Source organism: Lissotriton vulgaris, chromosome 3_1 (assembly GCF_964263255.1).
Source record: "Lissotriton vulgaris chromosome 3_1, aLisVul1.2, whole genome shotgun sequence".
In the NCBI taxonomy this organism is placed as follows: Eukaryota; Metazoa; Chordata; class Amphibia; order Caudata; family Salamandridae; genus Lissotriton; species Lissotriton vulgaris.
In genome coordinates, this window is record NC_141689.1 from 882,766,532 (window position 1) to 882,785,646 (window position 19,115).

At 44.3% G+C, this 19,115-nt stretch overlaps 1 protein-coding gene and 1 pseudogene across 1 annotated transcript in view; one reads left to right on the forward strand and one right to left on the reverse strand.

Moving 5' to 3' along the window:
- Nucleotides 1–19,115, reverse strand: part of SLC1A1 (solute carrier family 1 member 1) — a 400,763-nt gene that overhangs the window by 372,936 nt on the left and 8,712 nt on the right. The window lies entirely within an intron of this gene.
- Nucleotides 14,941–15,194, forward strand: LOC147727158 (small ribosomal subunit protein eS27 pseudogene; annotated as a pseudogene).

Genomic DNA, 19,115 nt, shown 5'->3' on the forward strand with positions numbered 1-19,115 from the left:
GGCGCACAGGTGCACCACTGGGAAAGTCAAGGGACATTTTTCCGAGTTCCTAGCTGCGATTTGAATGCACAGTGCAACACTGTAATCGAAAAAAGCAGCCTGCTGTGCAAATGTCCACATTTTCCCGTTTTACTTTTTACTTCACTGGGGAAACACCGGAGAAACACAGGAATCGCCTCTAGGCTGATACATTCTTCTTCCCACCTGGACGAGGATTTACTCCAGCCCATTCCTGGAGCAAATCTCTGACCACTTCCTGGTTGGGAAGGAGCTGGTGAGGAGTTTGTGAATGGCTGTTAAACCAGATCTGGCGATACCATATCCCATACCTACGCACGCTGGGCAAGTTATGATCTGGCAGAGCACAATGTCACACATTATTTTGACCGCAGAACAGAGACGAGAGTAAAGCCCAAAATAATACTGAATGATGTCGTTGATAGAAAGAACGGAAGTGAAAGCCTTTGTTGTAAGACAGAATAAAGAGCCAGTTCTGGAAATACTTGTTCTGCTGTTTGTTATTTCCTAACTACACATTCACCTGAAAGATTTCTTGGCACTAAGGGCCGAAAGCTGCTTGAAGATAAAATGCTCCATTTAAAATGTAAAGAACACAAAGAAAAAAAATGGTACTTAAAGGTATATTGGTGGATGCATACGGCAATATATGTCCTTTCCTTTGTTAAACAAGCATTTGCAATGCAATGGTCTCGGCATCATTAAAGGTAGAGCTATTGGCATTGCTCATGACATTTTTTTTCTTTAAATCAAAAATAAATGGGCATTGTCATTAACATTGCCAATACACAGCACTCTGCACTCAACAGCACACAATGCTCTGCACTCACTGCTCTGCACACTCACTCTGCACACTCACTACTCTGCACACTCACTACTCTGCACACTCACTACTCTGCACACTCACCACTCTGCACACTCACCACTCTGCACACTCACCACTCTGCACACTCACCACTCTGCACACTCACCACTCTGCACACTCACCACTCTGCACTCACCACTCTGCACTCACCACCACTCTGCACTCACCACTCTGCCCTCACCACTCTGCCCTCACCACTCTGCACTCACCACTCTGCACTCACCACCACTCTGCACTCACCACCACTCTGCACTCACCACCACTCTGCACTCACCACTCTGCACTCACCACCACTCTGCACTCACCACCACTCTGCACTCACCACTCTGCCCTCACCACTCTGCCCTCACCACTCTGCACTCACTACTCTGCACTCACCACCACTCTGCACTCACCACCACTCACCACTCACCACTCACCACTCTGCACTCACCACTCACCACTCTGCACTCACCACTCTGCACTCACCACCACTCTGCACTCACCACCACTCTGCACTCACCACTCTGCACTCACCACTCTGCACTCACCACTCTGCACTCACCACCACTCTGCACTCACCACCACTCTGCACTCACCACTCTGCCCTAACCACTCTGCACTCACCACTCTGCACTCACCACCACTCTGCACTCACCACCACTCTGCACTCACCACCACTCTGCACTCACCACCACTCTGCACTCACCACTCACCACTCTGCACTCACCACTCACCACTCTGCACTCACCACTCTGCACTCACCACCACTCTGCACTCACCAGCACTCTGCACTCACCACCACTCTGCACTCACCACTCTGCCCTCACCACTGCCCTCACCACTCTGCCCTCACCACTCTGCACTCACCACTCTGCACTCACCACTCTGCCCTCACCACTCTGCCCTCACCACTCTGCCCTCACCACTCTGCCCTCACCACTCTGCACTCACCACTCTGCACTCACCACCACTCTGCACTCTGCACTCACCACTCTGCCCTCACCACTCTGCACTCACCACTCTGCACTCACCACTCTGCACTCACCACCACTCTGCACTCACCACCACTCTGCACTCACCACCACTCTGCCCTCACCACTCTGCCCTCACCACTCTGCCCTCACCACTCTGCCCTCACCACTCTGCACTCACCACTCTGCACTCACCACTCCGCACTCCGCACTCACCACTCTGCACTCACCACTCTGCACTCACCACTCTGCACTCACCACTCTGCCCTCACCACTCTGCCCTCACCACTCTGCACTCACCACTCTGCACTCACCACTCTGCACTCACCACTCTGCCCTCACCACTCTGCCCTCACCACTCTGCCCTCACCACTCTGCACTCACCACTCTGCCCTCACCACTCTGCCCTCACCACTCTGCCCTCACCACTCTGCCCTCACCACTCTGCACTCACCACTCTGCACTCACCACTCTGCACTCACCACTCTGCCCTCACCACTCTGCACTCACCACTCTGCACTCTGCACCACTCACCACTCTGCACCACTCACCACTCTGCACTCACCACCACTCTGCACTCACCACCACTCTGCACTCACCACTCTGCACTCACCACTCTGCACTCACCACCACTCTGCACTCACCACTCTGCACTCTGCACTCACCACTCTGCACCACTCTGCACTCACCACTCTGCACTCACCACTCTGCACTCACCACTCTGCCCTCACCACTCTGCAATCACCACTCTGCACTCACCACTCTGCACTCACCACTCTGCACTCACCACTCTGCACCACTCACCACTCACCACTCTGCACTCACCACTCTGCACTCACCACTCTGCACTCACCACTCTGCCCTCACCACTCTGCCCTCACCACTCTGCACTCACCACTCTGCACTCACCACTCTGCACTCACCACTCTGCACTCACCACTCTGCACCACTCTGCACTCTGCACTCACCACTCTGCACTCACCACTCTGCACTCACCACTCTGCACTCACCACTCTGCACTCACCACTCACCACCAGGTAGAGATAATACTAGCACCCCAGCCCGCTCACTGCCTTTTGTATCTGAAACCTGCAGGGACTTTTGTACAGGCTGCATGCAAAGCTTGACATACATACATCTTGGAGCACCTTGGAAGTGTTGCAGCAGAAAGAGCAGTCGTTTTAATTTAAGTAGACTTAGGACATTTAATATTTTGAAAATGGTTGTACGTCCTGAAGTAGAAGCAAAGATGCTTTTCATTTGCATCAGTTAATGTAGTAGATTCTGCCTGTGCAATGTACCAGCGTGTTTGTGATTGGGTTATTTGCTGTTGTGGGTCTCCAATCACGCTCCTACATAGTTTCTGAAAAAGCTTTCTTAGTATCGCGGCCGCCCCGGAAGTCAGGCACGGTCGCCTGTGACGGGGGCGGGGCCACGTTCAGACCGGAAGAGGAGGCAGGCGGAGTCGTTGCGTCTCGTGGCCCGGGGCTCCTGTGAGCGGTGTAGAGCCCCGGGGCCGCGCCAGCAGGAGGTTGGGCGCTGCGTGCTGAGGTAAGGTAAGTTCCAAAAGGCTGGAGCGCGATTGGTGCACTTGTGTGTGTGTATGCTCGTGTGCGACGGTGACGGCGGGGGAGGGGGAGGGGGGGCCTCGGTGCACTTGTGTGTGTGCGCGCGTGTGTGTATGAGTCAGGGGTGGTGTCTCTGTATGTATGTATGTGCGTGCGTGCATGGGCGCTTGTGTGTGTGTGTATGCGCATGCGTGTGTGGTGCTTGCGCTTCCCAGGAGACAGCGCCTGGCCACAGCGCGCGTTCCAGTTACAAATCGCCTGGAAGGATGCGCGTGGCCGGGACTGTCTCCTGGGAAGCATAGTCGCTGACAAAAGATCTCGGCGGAGACGCGCTTCCGCGCGTTGGCCCCGAGACCTAAAAAGGAGACATGTTCCCTGACTTCTGGATGTGGGAGGAATAAGCAGACACAAGCGCAGAACTTTAGGGAACTTTTAAGAGCTTGAAATCAACAGGTTCTCAAGGGCGTCACTGTAGTGAATAGGAACATGACAGGATCCTATCTCATCCTGTCATTGGGTGAGGCGCCATTGGTCTGTCCTATCATTAAACCACCAGCAACTCGCTTTTTAGCTTGATCCAGTCGCTGCCACCCATTCACAGCCGTCATTCGTGAATGGAATTATGCCAATAACAGGTCTTAAGCCAGCCTCACTATCAACTGGAGGTCCCCAGAGTGTCCGTCTCGACAGTGGTCCCAGGTAGCTTTTAAGGGAGTGGAGTACAAGGGAATACCCCGGGGCATGGTAGGGGGCACTGAGACTAGAGGCAGACAAACTGCCTGGTGGGCTTTGGAGAGTCGCAATGCTGTGCAGAGCAGGTGGTACCAGCTGGCCTCAACTGAGCCAACAGGATGTTCTATGATGAAAGGAATTAGGCAATACAAAGTAGATATTTATGCTTAGGGACACCCCTATGCAATGCAGCTGCCTTCACACACCCATAGTGACAGCATGCATTGTACCAATGTGCACTGTGATTCACATCTGTCAGTTCACGCCTCTTCCCACTCACATGGGTGGGTGTGGATTAGCAACCAATGAGCAACAGCAAAAAGATCTATGAGAGAGGCTATGGACAAGCAGACAGGAGTCATGTGAGCATCCTTCATAATGTCAGTGGACATATTTTTGGTGTTGTTCCATGGCCTTATGCAAATTTGTAGAGAGGAAGGAAGTTTAGAGAGTTGATGTGTTTAACCCCTTCGCTGCTGATGACGAGCTCAGCTCGTCATCAGCCACGGTAGTCGTGTGCGGATGACGAGCTGAGCTCGTCAGGTAAAGCTGCTTTTCAAAATTTGCCGCACACAGCGGGAAAAGCTGCCGCAGCGATGCGGTTAAGCAATTGGACGGCGTAATGGGAAGGGGCTGAGAGTAAAGGGGAACACGTGTTTCCTATTTTGTTTATCTGTCCAGAGAGTAAAAATGTGAATTCAGAAGCTTTGGCAATGTTGTTAAAATTGGTGGCGTTAGGATGGGACATAGATCCTGGACTTTTTTAGGGCTGTGCTGACTTACTGTTGGAGAAGGATGGGTGTAGCATGATGATTCTTTTGAGGATGTTTTTTCTGTTTATTTATTTTTTCCAATTCAATTCAAAACTTTTCGGGTAAAATTTGTTTTGTGAATGGAGAAGTTGGAGAAGAAATTCAGAGATCAATCAGGCGTGGCTGGCACAGGCAAAAGTGGAGGGGCGGTGGTGTGGTGAGCCAGGTTGGGTGGTGGTGGGAAGTCGCAGACGATGGGATAGGTAAAATTAAATAATAAAAATAATAAAACCACTCACCTGTTGTCCGGCGATGCAGCGAGCGCAAGGTAAGTGACTTTATTATTTTTTTTAATTTGATTTTACTTATCCCTTCGTCTGTCGACTCCCCCCCACCCCACGCCCCATTGCTCTTACCTGTGCCAGCCACGCCTGAGCTCAATGCATCCTCTAAAGTGTTTAAGAATGTTGGGGATGGTGATTTTTTCATCTTTGAAATTTAATGTTTTGGGACAAAACAAAATACGAGCACCGGTGAGTGGGGAGTGGGATTTCTGTGATTTTAACAAGCTCCTGTCAAAGGTGTTGCCCAAAACTGAAAAGCAAAAGGTTTCTCCTCAAGATCACAGAGTTTTGAAATACTTAACATTTCTGTAAATGGATTACTTTTATCTATGATGAGAGGGAGGTCTATTCAAAATGGCTGGCATTGTAAGGGGGTGAGACAGAGGTTGATCAGTGACTGTGACAGGATTCTGACACAAGAGGACGTCTAGCGGACAAACAAGGGTGTTATCTGCATTACTGGAGGGAACGGAAACATGCACGATGTGATTAGTGAAGATGAGGAGGTTTCCTAAGAACGAGCCATATATTTTACCTGTGAGCCTCGATGCATGTTAAAATCCCCTAAAGAATGGTAGGGAGAGATGGAGCGGTTCAGAAAGTCAAAAATCTATTAACGTAAAAGGAAATGAGGAGCAGAATAAAAATTTGTAATGGAAGAAAGACCTCTGACAGGTTTCTTCACTTGCTTATGATGGAGGATGATATAGATAAAGTTTGAGGAAGTCAAAAGAGGTGGTAGAAGGTGGATTAAGCCAGGTGCAGGGCTCGAGCCGGGGGTACCCACAGGTACACGGCGTCCCCCCACTCTTTTCACAGGGCGGATGCTGTCCCCCCTGCCAAGAAGCTGGACCCCACAGAAATATGCTAAAGGTGTCCCGGTGTAGTTTTCAGACACCGGGACACGCTCAGCACGTGACGTCATGAGCTCGTGTGCATATTGTCAGTCTCCTCACTTCTCTTTATAGGACTTGTGCCCTGGCCAGGTGTCAGTTAGGAAGATGAAGTCTGTGTTTTCCTGGATATGTAAGTTGTGCACAGGAATTCGATTGGATCAGTGACCTCTATGTGCCTCTCCTTGCCCCCCCCCCCCCCCCAGGTATCCCTGCATCAAATGTCAACAAATATGTAATGAGGGCCCAAGTGGTAAGCCTTGTTGTCTTCCTGTTACATGCTAAAACGGTTTTAAAACATGTTTTACATTTGTTTTACATCATGTTTTAATATATTGGCGTATAAGCAAAAGTTTAAACATACAGAAATTTAAAAAAACGGTGGAACTTATAATAATATAATGCTGCTGTAGGTTTAAATGCGTATAATGCATATATATATATATATATATATATGAGGCTGGGTTTCAAATTAATAAAATACAAGTCTTTTGTACAGTAATGGAAATGCTCTCTGAATAAAATTAGACAGACAAAACCCCACACATTTTAAGGAAACCTAAGAGAAAGAGCTTAACTTCAACGTCCTACTATAATGGACCCAGACCCAGGCTTGAAATTCTCAACATTTTACCCTTGTTTCAGACTGTAGGAATGTGTAGAATAGTTCAGTGAAATTTGTGTTTCATCAGACAACACTAATGCAGGATCTGAGCAATATGCTACAACAGGTAAGCGGATGATGATTTTAAATGATTTTTCGAGAGACGGAATTCATTATACAACATTTATGGGTTGTAATTAAACAGGACTCCTTTCCGAATGTCCATGCAAATCCAGATTTGGTTCCACCTGGGAGTCTGGGCAAGGATCCGATTCTAAGTGCTGCATTAATCCCCACACCGGTAGGTTTTGTCTGCATGATCTTACCACGATATACTGGAGAGATCTGCGTACGCTGCGAGTCTGGGCACCTCGCACTTGTGAACACATCAAGTGACAACACATTATTTCCCTTCCCAAAGGTCTGGAAATATGGATGATGCAGGAATACCATGCCAGGAAAATACCGCTCCAGTGAACAACTGGCCCCTAATAAAATTTGTTAAGGCACAGTTGTGATCTTTTAAAACACACACCTTTTCACTGATCACTTCCTTCACACACACCAGCTCCGCTGCACTTGCAGGCGTGGTAGCACACAGGTGGGGATAGTCGGCCCCCCCTGTGACTGAACCCCATGATGAAGCATGTCACCTCTAGGGTGAGTGAGGGTTCTTTTAGAAAATAATTAATTTTCCATTTTCCCTTCATATAATTTAAATGACCATTTATATTTAGGTAGTTTTACCTTGTTTTCACTGTGATATAGGGTTTCACTGGTGTTCCTTTGGCGCTCTTTTGTTGATGATAGTTATTTAAATAAGGGGTGGGAGAGTAGCCGCTATTCCCTTCCTCTCTTGTTGTATATACATTTACAAGTTAGCAATGTGAGGTTGCTAGGATACGGTTGACCAATCGCTAAAGGAAAATCAGTTGATTTTGTCAGTTTACAGATCGAATTGAAACAAACACTGGATTTGTAACTGTGAGCTTAGAAGAGTTTAAAGATAGTAGGAAATTGTTGATAGGTAGATAGGGAAAGGTTAACGCAATTGTAAATATTTTGAGAGATTTATATGTAAAATATATATATCCATACTAATATAACAAAGAGAGAGCCCAAACCTTTGAGGCGGATAATCTCAGGAACCACAGCATCAATCACAACACCCAATACAGCGTTGGAAAGGGCAGTTGCAGCAGAAGGACATAGGCTATGCAGACGCCCACCATATACATTTAAAAGGTAAAAGAATTGTGCCAGCAAAGTAGTCCCTTGTGGGCGTGTCTGCGTTGTGCTGTGGGCGTGTGCTGGGGGCCTGACAAACGATGGGGGCGTGAGGTACGTTCCACCTTTCATTCCATGTCCCATATTGTGTGCTAATCCCACCCTGCTCCCTTTAAATACCCCTGCTCCCCATAATCATAACCCACCCTTACTCCTTAAAATACCCCAACCCCCTTCAGCACTAACCCATCTTAACTCTATAAACATACCCTGTACCCCAAAACCCAAACCTATCCCTAAACCCTAAAAATACCTCTGTACCCCAAAACCCAAACCTAGCCCTGAACACTTAAAATACCCCTGTACCCCAAAACCCAAACCTACCCCTGAACTCTAAAAATACCCCTGTACCCCAAAACCCAAACCTAGCCCTGAACCCTAAAAATAACCCTGTACCCCAAAACCCAAACCTACCCCATAACCCTAAAAATACCTCTGTACCCAAAACGCAAACCTAGCCCTGAACCCTTAAAATACCCATGTACCCCAAAACCCAAACCTACCCCTGAACCCTAAAAATACCCCTGTACCCCAAAACCCAAACCTAGCCCTGAACCCCAAAAATAACCCTGTACCCCAAAACCCAAACTTACCCCTGAACCCTAAAATACCCCTGTACACCAAAACCCAAACCTAGCCCTGAATCCTAAAAATACCCCTGTACCCCAAAACCCAAACCTAGCCCTGAACCCTTAAAACACACATGTACCCCAAAACCCAAACCTACCCTTGAACCCTAAAAATACCCCTATACCCCAAAACCCAAACCTAGCCCAGAACCCTAAAAATACCCCAGTACACCAATACCCATACCTATCCCTAAACCCTAAAACTACCCCTGTACACCATAACCCAAAACTATATCTGAACCCTTAAAATACCCAAACACCCCAACACATATACCTCAGTACCCCAAAACATATACCCCTATACCCATACTTACCTTTTCCAAACATTAAAAAAAACATGCTTTTACCATTCATGTATTTACAACGAATTTCGTTGTAAATGTATGCGCGGTAAAAGCATATAAAATGTAATGCCATGCGTTATAATGGCATTGCGGAGTCATGGTACTTTCCTAATGAAAGTATGCGGAGTGATGGTATGCGGAAAGAAAGTTGCGAAATAATGGGTGTTTACCCTCCCCCAGTAAGTACATTGGTGGCACGGCGGCCCACATCTCCAGCAACATACTCATATTTTTACACCACCCATTTGAAAAATGCACAGGTCTCTCTCATTGATGGCCAGCACCGACATACACTTTTAGACACACCTCCCGCCACAAGTTCTAGAATTGCGAACTTTAGAGCTGGGGAGCTACTTTCGAATCTCGGCATCAGCTTAAGATCCTGTGATTCCAGGCAAATCGCTTTGTCTCCAGTGCCTACCACAAATGAATGTGTTCTTCTGTAATGTAAATTGTGCTCATGCCCTGTTGTCGAGTTTGCGCTATATAATATTGCAAGGAAAAATAAAAAAGGGAAACTCGAGTTCACACACTACTGAACATGCACTCTTAAGTGCATCAGCAGTGGACTGTGAATCGGAGCGTTTCACAGGCCTGTCACAGATAAGAAATGCTATCAAAACGAAATCCTACAAAACAATATACTACTGGCCGGCAGCAATTCATACCCGGACAACGTCTGGGCGGGCTGCTATATATAATTTTTTTTATAATTAAAGGAAATATTACTAGCTGAAACAACTGTAGAGAGAATTAAAATGAGTGAGGGTGCAGATATAAGTAACAAGGATGTTAAGGAGGTAATTATGAAATTGATAGAAAAAGAGATTGCTAATAAGGTTCAAGAGACTGTGGAGAGGTTTGCAAAAGAAGGGAAACGAAAAAAAGATAATGTTGAGGAATAATAATTCTGGGCTTTATCAGAAGAAGAAGAATTGCAGAACAGGGGTTCAGGTGGTAAATGTTTTAAGACAATGAAACACATTAATACAATGGAAAATATTTGCAGTGATGATTTAAAGAAAATGAATAAAATGAGCAAAGGTGTAGGTATGAGAGGTGTCTAGATCGGCACAAAAGAAAGACAGGTTGACCCTGCAAAGGAAAGGGATGGACAACCATCATGGCCAAATGATAATGAGGAGGAGTATTTGGATGAGTATGTTTTGGACCTTGATTATAATAATGATCAGGATGAATTTTCAGAATATGCTTCTACAAATACTCATTCTAAAAAGGAATTGAAGGATCCTTTTGGAAATTCTCTTGTTAATCCTACGCTGATTAAGCATCCAAGAAGTTCAGAGTAGTGGCCAGTTGAACACCTTTCTGAATATATAAAATAATGGATAAGAAAACCATTAGAGAAAAATGAACGAAATCTCATGAGAGCGGAATGTTCTCGCCCTGTGATTGATGTTAAGGAGACAATAACTCCAAATTTGGACCCAGACCTCATTACTTATTTATTTAAATTAGGTCGTGACCCTAGGAAAGGGTTAGAAAGGGTGCTGAAGCAGTGTGAGGATAAAGTTTTGGGTATTTTTGGTCCTGTGACAAGAATATTCAACATGGTTGAGGAGTTGTACGTTAATGGATCTGACATTGATCTAGAACTATTACGAGGTTGGAGCCAGAGGGCTATATGCTTCTTTGGCAATACTAACGCAGGATTGATTGCAGAATGACGGACGGCAGTCCTTTTTAGGATAAGCCCTAAATTAGCCAATTTTGCTAAAAGGGAGAGCAGTAAAGAGCCAAAAGGACGTCTATTTGGAGAGGGATTAGTAAAATCTTTAGGTAAACATGTGCAAACCTTTACTTCATTAGAGTTTGAGTATGCTGGTGCATGGAAAGGGGTTTGGATCATGTGGAAACAGATGAAGTTATAATTGCATATTTTTTAGCAAGTCTCTACAGAAAGGGTCTGAGTTATAGAACAGTGAATTGTTATAGGTCTGCTGTAGCAGTGGGACATTCTTTGATTGATGGAGTCTCTGTTGGGAAAGGCCAATTGGCATGTAGGACTATGAAAGGGATTCAATTGAGGAAACCACCATGTTCAAGGTAAAGTAGTATAGTAGTTGTTGGGATGTTAGTTTAATTTGGAAGCTTTTTGAGGCATGGGAATGTAATACATTTCTGAGTCTAAAGTGTTTAACATGGAAGCTAGCTACTTTACTTTGTATGATTTCTTTTAGAAGAGCATCAGATGTGAAAGCTCTCTTTATTTCTGGAAGATGTTTTCACCCAGAAGGGGTGTATTTTGAAATTAGTCATAGAACAAAGACTATGACAGAGAGAATATTTTATCCTAGGTTTGATGAACATCCTAATTTGTGTGTAGAAAGATGTTTAAGTGAATATGAGTGCAGGGGGTAGTGAATTTAGAGGTGCAGGAGTGGATCAGTTACTGATTTCGTATCGAAGGCCACATAAAGCAGTCACTTCTTCTACTATTGCTAGGTGGGTAAAGAATACTATGCGTGGATCTGGTGTGAATCTTGAGAAGTTCAAAGTACATTCAATCAGGGGGCAATGGCTTCTAAAGCTTACGTTTCAGGTGGAAGTTTGAGCGAGATGCTGAAAGCAGCAGATTGGTCAAATGACAACGTTTTTAGAGATTCTTATTTTAGGCCAGTGGAACATGTGAGTATAAAAGTTCTGAAACAGTTTAAGCATGCATAATGCTAGTTTCCTGTCTTGCCATTAAATGTCGATTCTCCGAAATTAATTGCATAGAGAATCGTGATTTAATTTAAGATAAGGAGCCTAGCATTATCTCCCCCAACCCTCCCTTTGGTGGGTGAGGTTATAATTGAAATATTTAAAAAGAAAATGTAATAATAAGTAGAAATTAAAGGAACGGTTTTAAGGTTATATCTCATGTATTTTGATTGAAGAGATTATAGTTGTTAAAATAAGTTTGTTTTTGGTTGCAGATGCACAGTAAAAGTGGTGTAGGAAATATGGAGGACAGACGAAAAAAGGAAATTGTGGAAAAGAAGGAGAGAAACAAAAGAGGATGAGCTTGGAATGTTGGAGGCTTATGTTATGTTGAATGTTCTAATGTTTTGTGACTTCATTCAGTGATGTTTGAAGCTTTTAAAGTGTTGCTGCTCAGAAGTTAGTGAATAAAAGGTCATGCATAAAGCTAATCTCCTTGTCTTTAATTAAATCACAACTCTCTATGCAATTAATTTCTGAGAATCGACATTTCATTACAAGACTGGAGGCTACCATTATGCACGTTGGTGGTTTTGTAACACCACATCTCACATATTTTCAATTGGCTTACAATAGTGTTTTGAACAGGTGTTGGAATTTACCACCTTTCCTGAAGGAATTACTAGCCATAGCTCCTCTTACTGAGTATGGAAGAATTTTTTTTAGGTCAAAACCAGCTAGTTGCATTGCACATTTTACCCATCTTGCTATCAAGGTTGATCTAATGGGTTTAAGATATTTCTGTAAAAGTACTTGCGATTGCAGGGAGAATCAGCAGGTAATCACTGAGGCAATTTAACTGTCAGGGGTTCCCTGACATTGCAGTCGCTCGAGTGATCAGCTTCTGAAATGTGTGTTGGCTAGACAGCCTCATAATTATAAAGGCGCTGCGTAGGGACCGTCGTGGTTACTGCCACGCAGCCTTGTGAGTACAGAGGTGCGCCTAGGCAGTGACGTGTTTGGGTTTATTTGCTTGGCTCCTTGGCCTGCGCCAGATGTTGACAAGGCCGTTGCCAAATGTCATTCCTCTGTATTACTTCCTGATGCGCGTTGAGGGGTGTCAGAAAGAATCTCGTATTCAGGTGAGAGAAAGAGTGTCTCGTCAATGAGGAACACACCGAGCATAGGCCTTGAGAGAGCACTCGAGTCCCGCTGTGGAGATCCATGAGAGCAAGCGGAAGCAGAGGTGTGTCCACACAGTTAGCAGTGCACCACAGCTGGCAATGAACGCACAGTCCTTGGACTCTGCAAGGGGCAGGGCTGACGGAGCCGGAATTGAATTTTAAGTTACCCCAACACTAGGGGCGAATGTGAGGAAAGCTGGGGGGGAGGTGGTCTCTGTAAATTGGATTGGTAGAAAACACACGTCAAACCAGTCCTTTCGAAGGCAACACGCACAAGTGAAAAAAGAATAGTAGAGTATATTCATCTGCCTGGAGCTGCACTTAAAAGAGGCAGACTGATCTATGTGCATGACTATTATACACCAGTAAGGTTTTATTCTAGAACTGTTTGTTTTATGATGTATTACTTGTAAGTGGCTGCTTGGAGTTAGCATTAAAAGAAATACGCATAATGGTAGCCTCTGGTCTTGTAATGAAATTAGATCTCCTACAAAATGAAGGACCTTGCTGATTTAATTATTTAAAATAGACTCCTCCATTTAAAAGCAGTCCATGATGGAAGCTACACAGTACAACACAATGTCTTTTGTATCTTATACAATAGTAGTTCTATATACCAAGAGGGTCTTCGAAGTGGTAAATTTGATAGTTGTCTGGGAAGTGTGGAAAAGAATAAAAGTTCCTACTTTGTAAAATGATTGTTACTTTTATAAGATGATGTGGCCTTCAGGTGATTAATAGTGATATATCTGCTGACCAGATTTCAGTACGGAGACATGCGTTTGTGCTGATCAACTACTCCCTTACTCTGCGTTCAGTCTTCCTGAGAAGCAGTAACAAAATGTGAAACTGTTTTATTTCAAAGTATTTTTACAGGAGACATTATGCAGCTAATACAGCATGCTACCTGTCAGCTCAAAAACACATCAAAAGAAAGAAAACAGTACCACAAACAAATAAAGTCACGTAGTCCTTTAAAGGGTCATTGCTTTGAAATAAATAAATAATACAAATCAGCCAGACCTATCAACTTTACCACTGGAATTTCAAGCTCCTTTCAAAGGAAGGTGCATACCTTATCAAGGAGTAATAATTATTAGGCTGGTGTATGCTCCCTAATTAATAAACTAACAATTCAAATAAAAGAGAATTGATTTTTCTCTGTCTTTAGTTTGCAGAATGAATCTATGATGGTAATTCTACTGTTGTTCTACGCCACTCAATGTTACTTCCTTCGAGCCTCTATACCAAACAACAAATCAATCTAATTTGGGTTATGAGTGTATGAAAATTAACTTGAATAAGCATAACCAATAGAGATCATTAAATAGAGGTTGCTGGACCTTATCCAGCCATTCCTGTCAACTTTACTACTGGAATTTCAAAATCCTTTCAAATGAAGATGCATACCACATCAAGAAGTAATAATTATTTATGAAATAGATAAACTTTTCAGGCTGAGCTATGTTGTACTAATTACCAAACTAGCATTTCAATTAAAAAAACAATACATTTTTCTGTCCTTAGTTTGAAAAATGACTCTAGGATGATGATTCCACTGGTATGTATTTTCGTGTACCAGGCATTCCATGTCACTTAACCTGACGCTTTTATACCAAATTACAAAGTAAATCTAATTTTGATTATGTGGGAACGAAAAATAAATTGAATACGTATAAAGTAAAGAGATCACTAAATAGAGGTTGTTGGAAGATACTCTATTTTGATTGAGCTTTTACACTTAACACCGTTAGGGAATTGCTAAAACCTAAATTGATTCTCAGTTGTAACTATACGATTCTTAACGCTATACATTGGTTTATAAAACAATTGCTTTATTAAGGATAGAACTTTTAATAAATTATCTGAGTGGATGATTAGGCAAAGAATTCAGTTTTTTGAATGACCTTGATGTTTTGAAATAATATATATTAAGACAGAATACAGAGGGTTTCCATAGTCCTTAGAGATGCACATTGATAAAAACAAAGGGACACTAATATGCAAGAGTGTGTCACTGAGATTTTACTCCAGGTGCACTTCCCCGGTGTTTCTCTCACTATGTAACACCTTTCTAGCAGTGGCTGTGTCTCTATAAATATGCCTCTTGCAAAAGATCTCTTGCATCTGTCTCCCGAGGAGGCGGAGAGGAAACACAAGAAGTAGCGGCTGGTTCAGAGTCCAAACTCTTACTTCATGGATGTAAAGTCTGCAGTTTGCTACAAAATCACCACTGTATTTACTCATGCACAAATGGTGGTCCTGTGTGTTGGCTGTTCTACGGTTCTTTGTCAGCCCACGGGGGGAAGGTGAGGCTCATGGAAGGTTGCTCCTTCAGGCGAAAACAGCACTAAGTGGCATCTGCATGCTGAGTGACGATGGGGGGACTACCAGGACAGTATGTGGCACACAACGTCAGTTCAGGAGCAGAGCGTTGAGCCGTGGTGGACAAGTGCAAACAATATGGAGAAGGGACAATGAAATCTGAATGTTGGATGGAAATATTGGGCTCTCATACACTGTACCTGTAGCCTTATCTATATGACTCTATAAATTTGGATATAAATTTGGATATGTAAGGACGGAACCCGGTTTGCAGCATTGATAGACAATCTCTAAGGGCATTGTCGAGGGGCTGACAGTTCTTCTGAGAATGGAGTCTCACCCACTACATGTTTGTGTGTGTTTGTGGGGAAAGGGGTCCATGGGCACTCATTGGAACTAACTGCACCCCTCTCCTCAGGTTCCCTGAGATGACATTTTAAATCTGAGTGCTTGTTGCTCCACTACAAAATGTGGCTCAGGTTGGGTTGCCTGCAGCAGTACGCGAGAAATTAGCTGATAGAACTGCAGATGTAAAAAAGAAAAAGTTACAAATGTTAACTGCAAAAGTAAGGGCTGCACATGCATATTTACTTACAGAGGTACGGCATTCACAATATCCTGCCATTAAGCATTTATGCTAAAGCAGCACTTAGAAAAATAATTGAATCCATTACTATATTAGAAGGAAACTAAGGCCTGATTTAGAGTGTGATGGACGGGTAGTCAGTCACAAATGTGACAGATAACCTGCAAGTGCCATATGATAAAATCTGAGCAACTCTAATTATGCGGCAGAGGAAGGACAAATTATGTGGCAGGGTTGAGTAAATTATGTGGCAAGAAAAGGATAATTATGTGCCACTATGCGGCACATTTTGTGATAGTACTACTTCATTGCTTTGTCATTATGAAGCTTGTTAACACAGTCTGGACGTTAGTTACATCTCATTGGTACAAGTTTACCAACCAAATATAGCATTAAGCTACAGAAAGAGGACCAGTCATTCTTTGCAAAGGGCCTTCCACTGCACTAAAACACCTGTCCCCGCATTTTAGTAACTTGTGAACCGTTTAAGCTAGAAACACTTTTTTTGGTCTTAAAATCTTCAGATTATGCGGCAGATGATGGATTATGTGGCAAAAGTGGCAAATGTACAATGTTGTGAAAATCACTGCGGCCACATAATGTTATAATTCCAGTGGCCCTGCAATTAATGCACTTATGATAAGGTCGGACGGGATATATGTCACGTTTGTGATGGAATACCTCTTCACCCAACTCTAAATCAGGCCCTGAGAATACCTGGATTTGCGAATTGATTTTTAACAGGTATAAAATCTAGTGGCCATACATTTTTGTGTGGCCTTAATTTTTCTGATTTAGATTTGTGTCTCTCATTTTTTTAGTCTATATAAAATATAGATGTATATTTTCAGATGGAACCAACCATGGCTCCCCTTCAACATCAGCCCTTAGCCCTCCTACCCACCGCACCACATTTGGCACAAACTGTAGCCTTTTTCTGGTGTGGCACATTTGGGCACTCAACAGGGAAGTGCACAGGCTTGCCCGGTCCCACAGCTCACAAACGCAGCAAGTGTAATGGACGCTTTGCCAAGAAGCCCGCGCAGATAGTGACGACCCCCCTATTCCAATGACCTGATGACCTGGAAGAATTGTCTCCTCCGGTGCACCTGGTTAGAGGAGGTGGCCTCCCACTGCATGGCAGTTGTAAATGCGGCACAACCCAGCCACAGCGCCTTTCATGCTGGCCAGGAAAAACGTGTAACCAGCACAAAACAGAATTTCAAGTGTGGGCGTTTAAAAGTATAGAAATAGCAGGTTGAGACTCTGCCATTGTAGTCAGAGTTCTGCGAAAACACTGCCTACAGCTCTGCTCAACCATGGCCCGCAGTATGACTCCAAGCAACCAGGTTTAAAAATATACATCCGTACATCATAACTGTGCACTGTGTTGTAATATATATCTCGCGCAGATGAGCCGAAGGCTGACATTTATTACAAGCAGTGTAATTAGGTTGTAGTTTCAAGGTGATCTCTTGATATACGGCGGGCACAGGTCTCATCTAGTCTGCCGTGTGAAATCTAGAGGTGCAATAGGCGGCAGGAAGGTCGGGTTCATAAATCATCTCTAGGGGTGGACACCGTGTATGTAAATATATGTCTCAAACTTTCGATCTTTCTAGATTACGCAAAAATAAGGAACCATCAACGCTGCCCTCTGCTTTTACCACGTTTGATATCGCTCCTGGGTGAGTTCTGAATTTTCGGAAACATTTCTCACTTGGTGCGATTTCAAGGGGCGCGCGAGCTCGGCGGGACGCGGATCCCGTCGAAGCTTTTGCACCTGCTTATCTTCTCCTCAGATCATAATTCCTTATCTAGGTTCAGAGATCGCGTTCTGGCCCCCTTATCTTATCTGTTAATTCTTCTCCCAAAATGTAACACGTTAACTAGAGAAAATGTTCGACTGAGAAAACATCACAGCGGCAACCGGCCTGTCGTAACAACAACAACCGCCCTGCACGTGACTGGGAAAGTCGTGCGCGCCCGAAGTGCAACATTCTCAAACGAGCAGATGTTTCATTATATTTTTAAATCATAGCCACATCCTCGTTCGGAATCGACAAGACAACTGAAGGCTGTCCTGTTTGCATTAAAAACCACTCATGACTTACATGTGGGCGACGGACAGTGCTTAAGTTGTAAAATAATTAGATCCGGTGCCCAAAGCTCAGCTCAGAAGACCCCGGCCCGCTCTATTGAATGTCAGCGCGCCGAATACCAAAGCTACGAAGTCCTGAATCCCACTCATGCCTCTTCTATCCACTGCCAGGCACTCCCTGTCCCTTTACCTCACTCTTACAGACTCCTTCTTTCTCCCAGCCTGATGGTTTCCCTTTTCTCTTCCTCTTTCTTGTTTTCCCTCTCTTGGGAAATGTCTGATGAGGAAAAATAAGTACAGGTTTCCAAAAAAGAGTGGCAGTGGGCCCCAAGGGCAACCACTAGCTCAAATTAGGCATTGGTGGGCGAGCCAGGAAATTAAGAGGAAGCGCATAGCCAGAGCTGAGCCAATGGTCGCCTCTGGCTGTAATAGCTGGGGAAGGAGCCCAGCCCATCTAAATGTTTGGCATAAAGACTTAAAACATTTTCCAAAATTTGCACTCCTTTTTCACGTTAGTACTTCAATTATATAATTTCTCAGAAGTAATAGTTTCCACATATGATTTTAGAAACAATCATCAACCTCCCTCCTCATCATGAGGTTATTATTTGACTAAGAGGCATATCAGGTGCCTTGTGTCCTAGATGTCTCAGGTTGTTAAAGATGGATCAGTGATATAGTCTATTTCCCACATTACCTCAAAAGTTACTACTTTGTGTTGAGTTCTTTGAGGAGCTAAATCAGTACCCTCACAATTAATTAAATGTGTGCATTCATCTTCTTAAATGAGGTTGACAAAATAAACTTTACTGAATATAAATTACATAGTTAAGTAAAGTTAGCGCAAGGCACTGTATTTTGAATGATGATATCACCAGCTTCTCCTGACATAAACAGACCGCCTTTAGGTGAGGCTCAAAACCTCAAGAAAGACAATGACACTTATCAACTAAAAGGTCAGGGGAAGCCAACACCATAACACATCCTCACAACAACACAAGGGAAGTGCAGCACTCAGCTGGAGGCAGGCTTTTGAGACAGAGCTAGGGCTCTGGAAGCTTTTTGTATATGAATTACCTCATGGGGGTAGAGCGGGCAGTGGGACACTGACTGCGAAGGAGCCCTACACAATGCTCCCGTACGCACAAAGACCATGAAGGCATATAGTACTGGTCAACACCCCTCTGCATCTCCCATGCAACGAGGTCAGGGAGGTGGCAGAACAGAGGTCTGGAGTCACCTCCTTGACACGCCTCCTCCTGG